The sequence below is a fragment of the Malania oleifera genome, chromosome 1 (genome assembly GCF_029873635.1).
Source record: "Malania oleifera isolate guangnan ecotype guangnan chromosome 1, ASM2987363v1, whole genome shotgun sequence".
NCBI classification, from domain to species: Eukaryota; Viridiplantae; Streptophyta; class Magnoliopsida; order Santalales; family Ximeniaceae; genus Malania; species Malania oleifera.
Window position 1 is genome coordinate 124,827,489 of NC_080417.1, and position 15,783 is coordinate 124,843,271.

The 15,783-nt window shown below is 36.6% G+C and overlaps 1 protein-coding gene across 1 annotated transcript in view; it reads left to right on the top strand.

Annotated features, from left to right (window-relative positions):
• The first annotated feature begins 2,222 nt into the window (after positions 1-2,222).
• Positions 2,223-15,783, top strand: part of LOC131146152 (uncharacterized) — a 20,067-nt gene continuing 6,506 nt past the window's right edge. Inside the window, exon 1 of the mRNA XM_058095527.1 lies at positions 2,223-2,325. The gene's annotated coding sequence lies outside the window, so the exon portion shown is untranslated. The remainder of the gene's footprint in view (positions 2,326-15,783) is intronic.

Here is a 15,783-nt window from a genome sequence, read left to right on the forward strand (position 1 = left end):
ACAAGAACTAGTGTAAGAGTCAGAAGAAAGAATTCGAGACGAGGGCAAAGACAGAAGTAAATATTGCTTCCGAAAATGATGAGATGTTGATATGCTCTTTGGAGAGTAAGCAAGAGTCTTGGGTGTTAGAATTTGGAGCCTCACTTCATGTCACATGCTGCAGAGATTGTCTAGAGGAGTACACACTAGGTAATTTTGGTAAGGTGTACCTTGGCAATGATCAATCTTGCAATGTAACCGGCAAGGGAGTAGTGAAGATCAATATAAACGGGTCAGTATGGAAGCTGAAGGATGTCAAGTATATTCCAGACCTGAGAAAGAATTTGATCTCAGTGGGTCAGCTGACAGATGAGGGATACACGACGAAATTCATTGGCGATGAATGGAAAGTTTCAAAGGGTGTACTAATGATTGCGCGAGGTAAGAAAAGCGGAACACTTTTTCTAACCTCCAATGTCTCCATGTCTATTTAAGTTGCTGCAAGAAATGACGATAGTAACATCTAGCACCAACGACTTGGTCACATGAGCGAGAAGGGACTCAAGGTGATGCACTCAAAGGAAAATTTGAGTGGTCTACAGTCAGTGCAGGTTGACATGTGTGAGGATTGTATAGTCAGGAAATAGAAGAGGGTTAGTTTCCAAATAAACACCCATGCCCCAAAGAAGAAGGGACTAGAATTGGTCCACTCAGAATGTGTCGGGACATATCAGCAGATATAACGAGAATTCTTAGGTGGAGGAACCAGTGGAGCAGATCGTCGCACCACCATCTCCTACTCCAGCTCCGGAGCTTAGGAGTTCTACTCGGTCTCATATACCAAACAGAAGGTATATTGATTACTTACTTCCTACAAATGGGGGAGAGCTCGAATGCTATAATGAAGCATGTTAGGTGGCAGATATGAGTAAGTGGGAGCTTGCGATGAAGGATGAGAAGAAGTCCCTCACCTCCAACAGAACGTGGAAGTTGCCCAAAGGCCTTCACAACAAGTGGGTGTACAGAATCGAAGAGGAGCATGACGGCTCTAGAAGGTACAAGCCTCGGTTGGTAGTTAAAGGCTTTGAGCAGAAAGAAGGGATTGACTACACCAACATCTTTACACCAGTTGTGAAGCTGATAGTCATCAGATTAGTCTGCAGAAATCGAGCAGATAGGAAGGTGGCGACTACAAAGAAACTGAAGTTGTATTCAACTTCAGTTGGTCTTCATTCATGAAGACATATGTTTTGAGCACATCATTTATTCATGATACTGGTTGAGGAGATGTCTCTGTCTCCAAGTGGGAGATTGTTAGAGCTGGAACCAGAAGACAGCCAGGAGGAGCTGAGTTGGAAAACGCGGTGAAAATTTATATCTATTTATCTCTTCGTTGTAACTTCCATTTGTAATTGATTTTATTTAATTATGATTTAAATTCCAAGCCCTATAAATAGAGGGCTGTGGAAGATGTAATTGTGTGTGCAAACGTGTGAGAAGGTCAGAGAGAGTAAAGAGGAAGAAGGGAGGAAAAGAGAGAGAGAGAGAGAGAGAGAGAGAGAGAGAGAGAGAGAGAGAGAGAGAGAATTGTAATATTTTTAGGCGATAGTGAATACTTGATGTGTGCTTTGTGGACATAGGTCGTTATTGACCGAACCACGTTAAATCTTTGGTGTCATTTTGATTTGGATGCTCACAGGTTCCTAATAGACGGCGACGATAAGGAAGTGATTGAAACAGACAGTTCTCTTTTCCATCGGCATCACGAGAACCCACCATCAGATCTTCGACGACGGTTATTGACACAAACGGCGACAATAAGGAGGAAGGGGCCAAGATGGAAGGCTGCATGCCCGGATGGAAGATGGTGTGCTGCGTCGGTTAGGAACTTAGGGTTTTATGTTTCACTGTGTATATATATATATATAGAGGAAGATAAACGGGTCACCTGCCGGGTGACCTGACTCGAACTTGTTTAACCCGTTTAATAAAAGGATTGGATTCGGGTCAACTTTTTATAAACAGGTCAGCTTGTATTAACTCTAACTCGTTTTAAACGGTCAAATCATAGATCTGTCAAGTTTCTACCCGCTTTGTGACACTACTTAAAATCAATTTTTTAGTAGTATGATAGTTTCATTATGTAAATATCAGTCCATCTATCCGTGTTTATTCCATTTTAAATTAATTATTTCCGTAAAAAAAAATCACTATTTGCGCGTGTGAGGAGCCCCGCGGGGGTTGAAAAGCCGCATTCGCATCGTCCTACAAATTCTCAACCTACTCATAAACGAACCCCATTATTCGCAGCGTCTGCTTCATCGACTCCCCAAGCTCATTTTCAAGGTACACAACATTCCTGATCTGCTCTCCATCTCTATATTTTTTTCCCTCCAAATGGGTTGTTGATTATTTGGGCTTTTCAGAAATTTAGATCCCTTTTATCTACCTTTGCAATAGCTGTTTGAATCTCATTAGCTTATTCATGTTTTGGGCATCATTGATTCTGCTCTCCATGTGCAAGCTTATGGGTGTTTTTTTTTTTTTTACCTTTTGTATGATCGGTATATGATATCTTGGAAATGAAAGCAATGAAGAATAAGGGATTCAGTATTTTTATTATTATTATTTTTCTTTCAATCAGCTATTGGACCATCCAAAACGAAGAGGGTTTTACGAATTGGGTGTCCTGAAAAAAATTTCACGGTACATTTATGGCCGTTTGGAACTTGGAAAATATTGGGAAAAAGAAAGAAAAATAGGAAGAATTTTTTTTTCTTGTGTGTTTGCTTATCAAGGAAAGTGAGAAATAAAATAAAGAAAACCAAATCAATGGATAAAATTTTAAATTTAAACATCCTTAATATTCGGTTTTTCTTAATTCTTAATAATATTAGAAAATTTAATTTTTAATGGTATTTGATATAGGGAGAAAATATAATGCGAAATGAATTCCTCTCTTATTTTCCTTTCCATTCTTTTTTCCAAGCAAAATTCATGATCCAAATTCCAAACTGATCCACTCTTGTGGCTTTGTGAGCAGCATTGATTGGTTAAGTATCCTCCATTATTAAAATTTTGATTCAGTTGTTAGAGATCAGGTTACTATATGGATTTATGGATGATGTATGTGCAAGCACATCATGAATTAAGTTGAATTTAATTCTTATGAGGATCGAATCTCTTCTGTGTTTCCTAATTTATTCCTTCAACTCTCCTCGACAATGACTGTGTAAATGCCCCTTCGCAAACTCGAGAGATGATAACTAGTTCACTCTAGGGTTTCTCTTAGCCTCTCCGTGTAAGGTAGGAGAAGATCACACTAGAAAGAAGAAGAAGAAGAAGAAGAGAACTACTAATAATAATGATAATATATTCTCCAACAACATAATAAACATAATAAAATTTCTATTTATGAGATAACTTGACCTTGATCAACTTCAGTACATATATTTCCTTATGGCTTGAGTCACAACATTCTACTTATGTAGCAGTGTTGCTCTTGTTAGTCTCCAAAAGAAGTTCCTATCTCTTCACCCATGAGAAAATATTCACCCATGAGAAAATATGCATGCATGAAATCATTTAGAAAATAAGTGAATTTAATATTCATCATAATGAATAAACAAATAAGCATATATTTTCTTTGAAGGGCATATATGTCTAAGAGTATGAGCATCTCCTAACTGAATTTATGTTGGTTGAAGTTGGATGGAGACAACATCTGTGTAGAATTAAACAAGTGTCTAAGCATGTGCTTAAAATGGTATGTGGAGGAATTTAGTGCTGTTTTGTTGATTGTAGCTGAATAAATTATACATTATATTGGAGGCCCATTTTGTAATTCAAGGGGCACAATTAGCACATCAATGTGATTAACATTGTTGATCATATTAATGTGCCTATTGTGTCTCTTTGCAACATTGAGTTGAGGGGGGAAAGGATGATGTTATGGGTTAAGCACTCCAAAATTCAAGCTTCCTAACTTTATTATATGCCAAACAGTATATGTAAATTTTGATGTTTTTGTTATAGAAAATTAATAAAATTCTACGTTTGACACTTAAAAACGAGGTGGTTTAGTCATGTCAACATCACTTAGATGCCTTGAAGGAGCCAGTGTGTTGTCAGATACTGATGTACTGCATGCCGCACAACCCCCCCCCCCCCCCCAAAAGATATATACTAAACTAACCCATTTAGAGACTAAGGGGAAAATTTTATCTTTAAGCACATAAATAGTTAATGAACAGTTGAACCCTCAATTGTTACATCTCATGGTGATTTATAATGTTCAAGTAGGCAGTGGATTATTATATTTCTACTAAGCATGCTAAACTCTTATCATCTGCTAAGAAGATTCAATGCCATTTTTTTTTTCGAGGTGAAAACACAATTCCATACCATCATTTCTTCCTTTGAAACAATGGGATCATTCCTTTTTATGCCCGTGGTGCATTAACTGTATAATTTGAGTATAAGATGCCAACGATCTAGCCTCAGAAAATGATGTAAGGAAGAAACTAAGCTGCCTCACTTTTCCGATGTTTTCCTTGACAGTTGTTCTCTGTTTTTCTGTTTATTTGCTAGTTCCACCTTTCATCAAAAGGGCTCTGATTGATCATGAAAACATGTGTATCACTGCATTGCATCTGTTGATATCTAGAGCTGCATCTGATATGAACTTTTCCTTGGGATTCTTTCTTTCTTTTTTTCTTATTTATTTATTTATTTATTTATTTTTTTATAATTTGGTTCAGGATCCCAATCCTCATGTTTGTTTTTATTTGGTTTGTTTTCTACATTGTTGGTTTGGGGTTTTAAGCTTTCTCTGGGAAGCATGTCTGAAGCAATAAAACTTTTATATGCCATTTACCTCGAAATTTAGGGAAGCCAAATTAATTGAATATCTATCTTTTTGTCATTCTAATGTGGCTCATTGTTGTCAAATTGAGAATCGAATCCCAATCTTGGAAATTGAGAATTGAATCAAATTGTAAGATTCGGTACAAATTTCTAAAATTGACTCCAAGTGAAATGCGTATACTAATATATGAACAAGAAACAAAATAGAAAAATTTATTTAAATTTAACAATGAAAAAATCATATTCCCCTCTGTATGCTCTCCCTAAACATTTAGAAGGGAATGAGTAAAGAAAAATTGATAAAAAAATGAGCTTGATGTCGTTTAAGGGAAGGAATCAAGAAAAAATAATGAAAAGCTAATAATAGCATATTTCATCCATACAGTTTCTCTAATTAAAAAAAAGGGGGGGAAGAAAGAAAACTAAAAACAAAACTTGGTATATAGCTGAACAAACTACCAAAAAAGAAAAACCAACCCATGAATCTCAACAATACAACAAAGCCTGAGTACCATGTTAGCCAAGGTGTGTTTTGCCCTTTCTTTTCCATGGAAAAACAACGATACTCCTCATGAGTGAAGAATGGTTTTGTGAAGGCAATTGTGTAAAAGACGAGCAATAAAATAAAGAAATGCTGCTTTGGAGGTTTTCAAGTCTGACTGTATGTGACATGTTTGGAATCATGTGAATCAATGGAATATTCAGGGGATGAATTGATAGATTCAGCCACAATTTGGTTGTTTTCCAATTCTCGAGTAAGATTCAAATTTTATGAATCAAATTGTGAATCGTAAGATCCTAACAATTATCAGGTGGCTTTCTTAGAGTTTTTCTTACAGTTTTGTTACCATGCTAGAACTCCTTCTCTCCTCGTAAATGAAAAACCGGTCTTATTTCTTCCTGCTGCTGTCTTGATGCTGGTTGTGTGGTCTGCGAGACTGACCATTAAAACTAATGATAAAGCAGCGGTAAGGCTGGGTAGTTGGTACTTGGTACATGATAGGTTGTGCTAGACGTTTTGTGCAAGTAAGAGGTTATGCAGGGCTGCGTGGGACTGGTAGCATGCTTTAATGAGAGGTTTAAAATGTTGAATGCAGAATGACAGAGCCAGGGATTTTTACCTAGGGAGAGGCTTTTTAAGCAGCAGCAGCATTATCAGAGGCATTTAAAAATACACTCATCGAAAGGGCCATATGATAGGATTACCTCTGTTGCAATTCCCCTTGCCTTAGCAGCTGCTTCTGGGGCTCTCATTGTAAGTATGCTTTCCCTTCAATGGAATAAACCAAAATGTCAGATTAGGCATCATATTGTAGCTTCCAGGTTTTCTTTTCACGACATTCATTTTTTTTAATTTTTTTTTTCCAGATACGCGGGATCTATAATATGTCTCATGGAATTGGGAAAAGAGAATGAGAAGGCTACGTCTGCTATGGGCTGTTATGCATTTGATTTGGATATTGTTTTTTGACATTATTTGATCCTAATAATGGCTGTTTCTGGTTTTTCCATGATTTCATTCTGCCTCTTTGTGGACAAATATGTGCCCAGCAGTCGGTCTCCGATTGAGAACCATGTTGTGGATGCATTTTGTTAAGCCTGAAGTGATTGTCTAGAGTTTCAAACAAGTGCCTAATGCCATCTACTTCATCCCCCCCATGTTCTATTTTTGCTGGATGAAATGAGATTTCCAATGAGATTGAAATACCAGAGGAAGCTAATTTCGGTTTTCATTTCCCATGAAGACATTATCCGCATACTCCTTACTACTTAAAAACTCTGATCCTGCATTTGGGGGTGTTGAGTGCAGTCTTTAAATTTGAATGTGTGAATTAGAAGAAAAAAAAAGTGTAATATAACAATTTATATTAAGTGTTTTTTTTTAATATATAGAATCGATATCAATTCTAAGTTCATATTTTCAAAGATTAGCTGAATCTTTTTGCCTTTGCGACTGTCTTGGCATGGCCTTGCCTCCTCTTCATTTCTATATCGTTATTATAGAGTATAAGAGAATAAGGCATTGTCCCATCTTCATTGAGAGATTCTCAAAATAAATGAAAAAAAGAGAAGAAGCCATAATGGCTTACGGTTTTGTAGAAAAACACTGATCTTACCATTCGTTTTTCTCATTTGTTACCCAAATATTGACTTTCACCACAATTTGTTCCTGCACTTCATGCTGTCCGGACAGTAGGTACCACCTTAATTGCATCAATTTCGGCCTCAGAATCATCCTAATTTGGGGCTTGGAATTCTTCATGACCTAAATTTAAATAAAATTCAATATAATTTTATGAATAAACAAAAAAAGAAAGAACCAGCATATTTAGTATGGAAGGCTTCCACCTCCAAGACACAAGCAAGAGCAAAATGAAGGCCATCTTTCAGCATGAACCCACATGCGCTTTTCAATAATTTTTATATTTAATTAAACCAGCTCCCAAAAAAAACAGAGATGATACAATACACCAAAAATAAATAAATAAAAGGATATAAAATACACTCACCTCCCAGTTTGGGCAAAAAAATACCTACTTATCTCAAGATTTCAAAAATTTTATAAACCTTTTTGAGACTGTCAGAATTTTAAAAACCCCTCCCAAAAAATTTGTCAAAAATGTGATACAAATTTTTCTTAAAGGACTATATTTTTACAAATACGAAAGGAAAAGTTTGTGCCTTTTGACAAACTTAGAAAAGGTTTTTGAAAATCTTGACAGGAGAGATGAGTGGGAATTTTTAAAAAACTTTAGGAGAGGTTCCTATCTTTTTGCCAAACCTAAGCTGATAACTTTGCCCCTTGCAAAAGAAAAGGGCGAAAAAAAAGAAAAGGAAAAAAAAACCTATCACCCTTTGATTTGTAGCAAAAAATAGGCTAAAATCTAGTGAAAACAAACTCTGCACAAGAGGGCAGGTTCAAAATGGGTAAAACAATAAGGATCTTAATTAGTAGGTCCTGAAGGTGATGATGACCTAATTTGCACGACTTAAACTACACCCATTGGATTATAAATCATTACATCATAACAATCTAAACAGTTTATCAGCTCCATCCCAAGCAAAAAACCATTACAATGGCTGAATGGACTGCTGCATCTCAAAGTTCGGCCTTCTACAAGCTCAATGCCAAAGTACTACAATTTCACTGTGTTAAAACTTGCTGACATTGTGCTGCAACAAATTACATTATGCAGATGCCAAAAATCTCTGCAATGTTGTTTGGAAAAACAGTAAATATCAAAGACAATGTACAACCGCATATCTGCCCAACTCTCTCAAATAGAGTTTCACTTCAAAAATTGGGGGAACACTGGGTTCCTACACCATGTGCAAACAGTATTTCCACCAGGAATAAGGTCTATTATGGATGACAGACTGTAATAGAGATAGATTGTCTGATGGAATAGTTAAGGGTGCAGATCATTAACAGATCCGATGTCATGTTCGAGAAAATAGGTTTGGCTTCTATTGTTCATGCAATCACTGGAAGCAAATTTGTGGGCCCATTAGCTTGCAACATCTGATATAATAATGCAAGATTTACTCACTTTCAGGCCCATGTAATCTGATGAGTAATGCAAAAATTCACTCATTCACATAGCCCATCAAAATGCTAGACTCTTTTCCGTCACCACTGTTCTAATGAGATTTTGCTGTTCCACACCATACTAATGTCTCCTTGTGTAGGCCTTCTACGGGGCTCCAAATTAAGGGGTCTACACTGCACTTCTGCTTGCATCTTGCTATTTTATGGTACTTAAGAAAGTATCTGTCAAGCAAACTGAACCCATAATATATAAAAGAATTTTAAAAATAATTTACCGAAAGGTTGCTTGAAAGAAAGGCATTAGATAATTTTTGGGACTTGAATCTTACATTTCTTTTAGGAACTATTGCATCTAGCTATTTTCAGAGGAACAAAGTTGAAACAGTTAAATATTTTTACCCAAAAGGATGCTTGGACCGAAAAATGAGCACTAGGAGGGTAGAAAGTAAAAAAAAAAAAAAAAAAAAACCTCACAGACGAGAAAATGCAGAGTCTACCAACTTAAATATAATTCTAAGGGTTACACGTTTAGTGCCCACCCAAAATATGAGAAAGTATGTGCTTTCTCAGATGTGGACATAAGTTTTGAGGGTAAATATGCTAAGATCACCTACATCTAAATTGTTCCAGCCCTTAAAAAAGAAGTTTCTATGATCTCTAGAAAGTAGTTCCAAAAAAAAGCTATCATCTCACCTAACCACATTATCTTCAAAGTGTGAGCTTCATTGGCCAGAACCACGAAATAATAACTCAAGGACAAGTGTGTAACTATGTCAGTCATAATATCATAAACAGAAAATATTAGTTTAATAAAATTAGTCAACATAGCAAAGGGAACATGTCCCAGTGGTTACATTAGGAAGCTCAAAGTCACCTCACTTTGCATCGCACAAATCTAAAGATATATTCCGAAGCATTGGCATCTGTAAATCATCATAAAAAGACAATTTTTGAATTTCCCACTAATAGTATTTTTTGTAAGATAGCTAGATCCTTTTAAGACAGGAGTGCCATTATACAAAGTAGAAAAAGCTTCCTTCAAGCAGCTCAAGATATAGAGTTTTATGAATCCCGGGCCCTGTATCATGTTTGTAGAAAAACACGTACAGTGATAAGCTTTGTTTGCAGGAAAAAGAAAAAAGGTTCAATAAGATAAAAATTTAGGTGATCTAAGCATCTAATATCTCATACGTAATATAAACCCCGTGAAATATGCAAACCCATGTAGGAAAAAACATACTGTACTTCCACAAACAGAACAGTGATTTTTTTTTTTTTTCAAGAGGCCAGCACCTCCTATCTTTAGTTAGAAAACCCCTTACTTATTAAGAAATATTGATTTATGAAAACTCAAAATGCAATCATGTGTAAAGCAAAAATTGATTTCCAGATGCATGTCAGCTTCTTGCCATTGTTGACTTCATACATCGATTGAGATGAACGTGTTCAAAAGTTGTCATAATTCTATAAGTAAACCTTGGAGCATATAAGGCGTCTGTTTTCCTTGTACAAAATCACATCCTTGTGTTGATTATGCAACAATTTTTAGAGCAGAGTATTGTAAGGGTAACCCAATAAAACCTTTAAATTGTTTTATGGTTTGTTATCTGACAAACCAGACAGTGTTTTTTTTGTTTTGCCCAAAAAGCACCAGATCAAGCTGACTACTTGCAATGTGCCCCTAACAAACCCTGCAAGGCACTAATTGAACCTCATCACTGTCCGCCAAAAAAAAAAATACTTGAGATGTTGACGTCCAAGCTGTAATCCTGATTTTAATCAACACATTAAAACAGCCTTGATCCATGTCTGACTCTTACGCATAATGTTTGCCAAAGCATTAAATGACCATCAAACTGCTAAACATAACCCGTAAAGCATATTTATCCTAAGTAATGCTCAGCACATAAAGACAACAGAAACATCTAAATGGAGTGTGAGATATCCTAAGTCCAAACTGCAATTATTAATTATTCAAGTCCACAGAATAAAAAGGGTTAAAAGGACATGTTGCATACTAATACTACAGAATTCAGCTCATTCAGGAGACTCATGGATACACATGCAGAGCATGGGAAAAAAAGTGGTATAGCTCACATTGTGGGCGCAGCAAGAGGTCTTCCCGAGCTTTGCAGTTCAAGAAGAGAAGCACCACATTTGCTGTATTTGTCCACAGTTCTACACATAAAAAAATGAGCATTTTGGAAACTCAATAGCACATAAAAATCTTAAAAAGTGCAAGAACCTTTTGCCTTCATGATTCAGATCTGAGAGCAATTTAGAGATAGAAAAAAAACGACATCATATTGTCTATCTGATTTTGTCATGGATTAATAGATTTTTAAAATAAGAAAGTAACCAGAGGGCAAGCCTTTGGTAGTTGGGATGTGGTTTGTCGTCTAGGATGAGGGGTTGCTTGGGGTCTTAGAAAGTGGTGCTAAAAGCACCTCTTAGGGTAATGAGTATGGTGGTTTCTGTCTTCTCTTAGATGTGAACCCCGTTGGCAGAAGTTCATATAATACGTTGGCATGCATGGTGATTGGTTGGAATGCAAACTTGGGGCTTTAGGATGTTCCCTTAAGAGTCTTTTGAGGTTTATTTCACATCTACTATTTATTCATTCCTTGCAGAAGCACAAAGGTAAATTGGGGGTTGAGGGTCTCATATTCATTTTGTGGAAGGGAGATTCAGCCTGCCTCGTTATTTTTCCCTCATATTATCTTCTTTCCCTGTCGCATTATGCTGTCATTTCATCCTGTCTGATCCCTAGTGGCAAACTTGTACTTGAATGTTCATTTTCAAGAATCCAATACAGGGAGTAGAAAGCTCTCTTCATTGTTTTCTCGCTCTCCGTTAAAAATTGTCCACCCTTTCAACAGGTGCGTGATGTTCGTGTTAGGGTTTCAATTCGTACAGGGTTTTTCACTAGAAATCTTTCTTTCACCCCATCTGATTAAATAGTTTTAGGTTACACCTTACCTAAAAGCTCAAGCTCTTATGCCTGTGGGCCAACCATGTATATCATGAGTTTTACATGCAGCCCATGCGTGTAAGATAAAGTCAAACAATGATAAACGACCCATACTGGGAACACAAAGTTTTTTAACTTACTTCATTAAACGCAGGCACAAGTTAGGATCCAAGGCCTCCTGGCAACCATTGCTTTAACACATCATCAAATTACCACTTACCTAAAAGCTGAGCTCTTACACTGGGGGGCCAACAATTATATTCAAGCCTTAGTCCTTACAAATAATATACGTTGGTCTTTTTCACTAACTACATTTTTCATATTGGAAGGCAAAGTTCCTTTAAATTTAAGCATTCATGGGGGTGGGTGGTGTTTCTTAGTAGCGTGAACACCAACAATCTCTTGCAATGTAGGGGGGCTATCAAAAGCATTGTCCCCAGATGTCTGTGTATAGTGCTTTAAAACAATTCGTGACTGGCTTGACCAGTCACTTTGCAGTGTCCATTTAGTTTGGGCATGTTGGGGCAGGTTTGTTTTGGTCCCTATTTGTTTAGATTGGGTTTGTCTGGTGGGCTGTTAAGATTTCTTCGCCATGACTTTTGAAGGTTTTGGAGGAGCAGGGATGTGGGATCAGTTGTCAAGTTGCACAGAGTTTTCTATTTTTGTGGAGGATCTGGTTGGAAGAGGAATGCATCTTTTTGCTCAATGTTTCTTTTTGTTTCAGGGCGGTATATTGTATAGGTATCTCCATGTCTCTGCAGTGGGTTTTTGGGAGTGTGTCCTTCAGATGTACAAAAGCCGGGAGGACCCTTTTAAATGGATTGTGCTTCTTTTCCTTTTGATTTTTTCTGTATTGAAGGATTTCTTATCCTTTTGATTGTAAATTTTATCTTTTCCTAATAACATATTTATTTTTCTATTAAAGAATATATACCTGGTTTCATATATAAAAATACTTCAATTTACTAACTCCATTTCATTGTTTAAAATCTTTCGACCAAGGAAAGTTCGCACTCGAGAGGATAAGAAATCCATGACGCCGTATTTCCTTTTCACTTCCCATAAAAATATTAGCATAAAGGCAATATTTATTTGTTTGTTTCATGAGCCCATTAGTTATTTTAAGGTGTTTTTAGTCTTTTCATTATCCATGTCCATATTAGTCCTTTAGTTTCAGCTCCCTCAAGCATCACTAGGTGAAACAGGTTCTGTGGCACGTGTAGCAAGACTATATCAGGGCCTTCCACTCTGCTTCTAATCATTCTTATTAGACAATTATGTGAATCTAGAAATAAAATAATAACTTTCCAACCAATAGAAACTGACAATGACACCATCTGGGTCATTACCTCTAGACTGATGGAAAATCAAAGCTGCCATCCATTGAAATGATGCAGTGATAAATCTATGAAGCCCACAATTTGGAGAAAAATATTATTTTACTACGCCCTTCGTGGCTAGAGAGCATTGGCAATTATGGCAGGAAATAATTATCAATAAAAGTAGTTAATACCTTCAAGCATAACCCAACACCTTATACTTAGAGATAATAACTACTGACGCTGAATTGAGAGAGTGCATCCGAACAAGGATAGTTTCCCTTAGATTTGCACAGCTCTTGCTCAGAAGAACCAATCGTCATTGTTCATCCATTGGTTTCCCTCTCCATCTTCAATTTCCTCAATTTGGCATACCTAATATCAGCTTAATGAAGATATATCATCCAATGCATAACGAGAGAAAACTTTTTAAGTGCCTTAAAGATTCCATCAAGTTCTTCACATCTATCAGATATTACTGGTTGAAACAGAACCAAACATTATACTGAGGAACGATAACTTTTTGGAAGTAGTGTTTAAGCAAAAATGATCAAAGATCTAAACTCAAGGACATGACCATCCCATTCACCATGAATATAACAATAAGACAAAGAGAAAGCCAAAAGCTAGTTAAGGAAAAATTATAGATATTATATATGTTTGTGTGTGTGTGTGGGTTGTGTGTGTTGTGTTCATGTTATGCTAATTTGAACATGAATACTTGTCTCAAAAAAACAAAGCACTAGCTAGATAATAGTCCTCCAGGCCTCCAAATACTCATATTCTGTAGATTTTAAACAATTAAAATGCGGAAAAGTTACAACAGGTATTGGCCATTTGGCAATCCGTCAGGTCATAGATGCCCAGGACCTCATTGTCCAAAGAAGGAAAGCATTATATTCCTTGACAATTTGGGGAGATGTTGGGAAGTTGAGACATACCACAAAGCTCAAGGACAACCATTAACGCACAGTCAGCCTGTACATGGAAGGGCTGGAGCTTGTCTGCCATCTCACCAGAGAGACAGATCGTAAGGAGATCTATCCTCATTGTGAAGTCATATAAGCAACATTTCACCAATATATTACACTTTAGAGATCAAAAAAGTGTGGAAGCAATAAAACGTCAATTGCAGAATGACATTATAACCCAAACCAAGCATGAAATCGAGGCTTTTGTTCTCTTAATTGTGACACATATCAAGTCATAAAAAGATGGGCCAATGCAACCCGAAAACCCACACTATATTATGCCTTCAAAACCCTTAAACCTGAAATAAAGAATCACTGATTCGAAGCAAGGACATATTGAAGGGGAGTATCAAGGCACGTGGCCTATATGATCCACCTAGACCACAGTTAATTGCCCTCAGGGATTCAATAGCGGCTTGAGGAAGCGGTGGTCAGAAGAGATAAGACAATCCCCATCCAGTGCAATTTCTCCAATTTTCATGTCTTGCCACCTCCAATACATTTCCTTTAAAGGAATGTGGGTAGCAGACCCTTCACTTTTTTTGTTTCGCAACACGAGCACACAAGTTTTTACAGCCCTTTGCTTTCAGTGTTTCCAGAGCAGGATTCCTGTCTGACAACATGATATAGAAAACGCAGCACCAGAAACCTGCAATTTCACAGGCACAGATCCTTAGTTATGCACAGTAGTAGTTCGTACGATTAATTTATAATTGGTTCCACATACAATAAGCTACATACAGTGAAACTAGTATTTAATAATTTTTATCCCTTTCTTTTTTCCTGTTTTTTTTTGTTATATTGGTTGAACCATACCATAAGTTCCTGTGTCCATAAATCATGGTAAAGTCAATTGAGTTTATCACACCATGAAGTCAAATGCTTTGGGTACAGACATTCTAGGCTCTAGCAGAGACCAGAAATAAATTTGCTCCAAATGGAAGAATCAAACTTCAGACCAGATAATGTGTCACTGAAATCCTTACTAATTAACACACATCCATGTGGACAGAACCTATTGGACCTGATTGAATGATGCCACCAGAAGTGATCTTTGTGTTCTAATTCTCACAAAGTCTATTGATTTTATTCAACATCAATGCTTGGGTACTGACCTGTCTTGCAGAGACAAAGAATAAAATTGCTCCTAATGGAAAATCCTGCTTCAGGACAAACATGTCATTGATATCCTTAATACTTTAAAACACTGCAGTATCTGGATGTGTTAGAATCTATTTGACTTCATGGAATGACACCCACCAAGAAGTCATCATGAAGCTGAAAAGTGGATCCAGTGGCAACTATAATTGCTCTTTTTACAAAAGAATATATATTTTGACTATGTAAGAATAGTTTAGATAATTGAAAATGATGTTTTGAAAGTGTCACTTAGTTAGAAATCTAGAGGACATTAAATTCGAGGAAATTATAGACCCCCTTGCCAATGGGTGTTTAAAATTTAGATTCCTTAACTCTGCCTTGCGCTTTTATTTGCAGCTTTCAAACTAGTTCCATCCCTAGAATATGAGTCAGACAATCTCTACATAACAATGAAGAAAACTATGAGTATGATAGTCAGATAGTTCTGGGGAGAGAAGCTGAAAACTACCGCAAGATAATGTGCAGCACCATGGTATCAGAAACATCAAGCAGCTCCAAGAAGAACCCAATAAACTTAAAAGAGCACCATCAAACAAGGTGAGTCCCCATCATGCAAAGACTCTTCACATGCTTGTCTGGCGACAAAGCTTTCTGGCAAGATGTCTCATCAACTCCTGCAGAGTAGCAGTTCATCAGATACGTGTAAAAATGAATTATCTTGAATATAATGCGATGCCAACAGATTATCACTCTAAAAACAGTTGTTCGAAAAAATAAAAAGAGAAATAGGAAAACCATAACTAGGAAAGCTGTATCCATGTTTACTTCAAATTGTCAGACACATCATTTTTGTACCATTTTACTATATCGCATTAAATCTTATCGTATAAAGTTACATGGCATTGTGTTTGTTTAAAAATGTGCTAGATCAGGTAACAAACTGCTACTAAACAAGATAAGACAAATCAAATGTCAGTTCAAGATGTGGAGGCATGAATACACAAAATTTCAAAAATCTTCTGATCG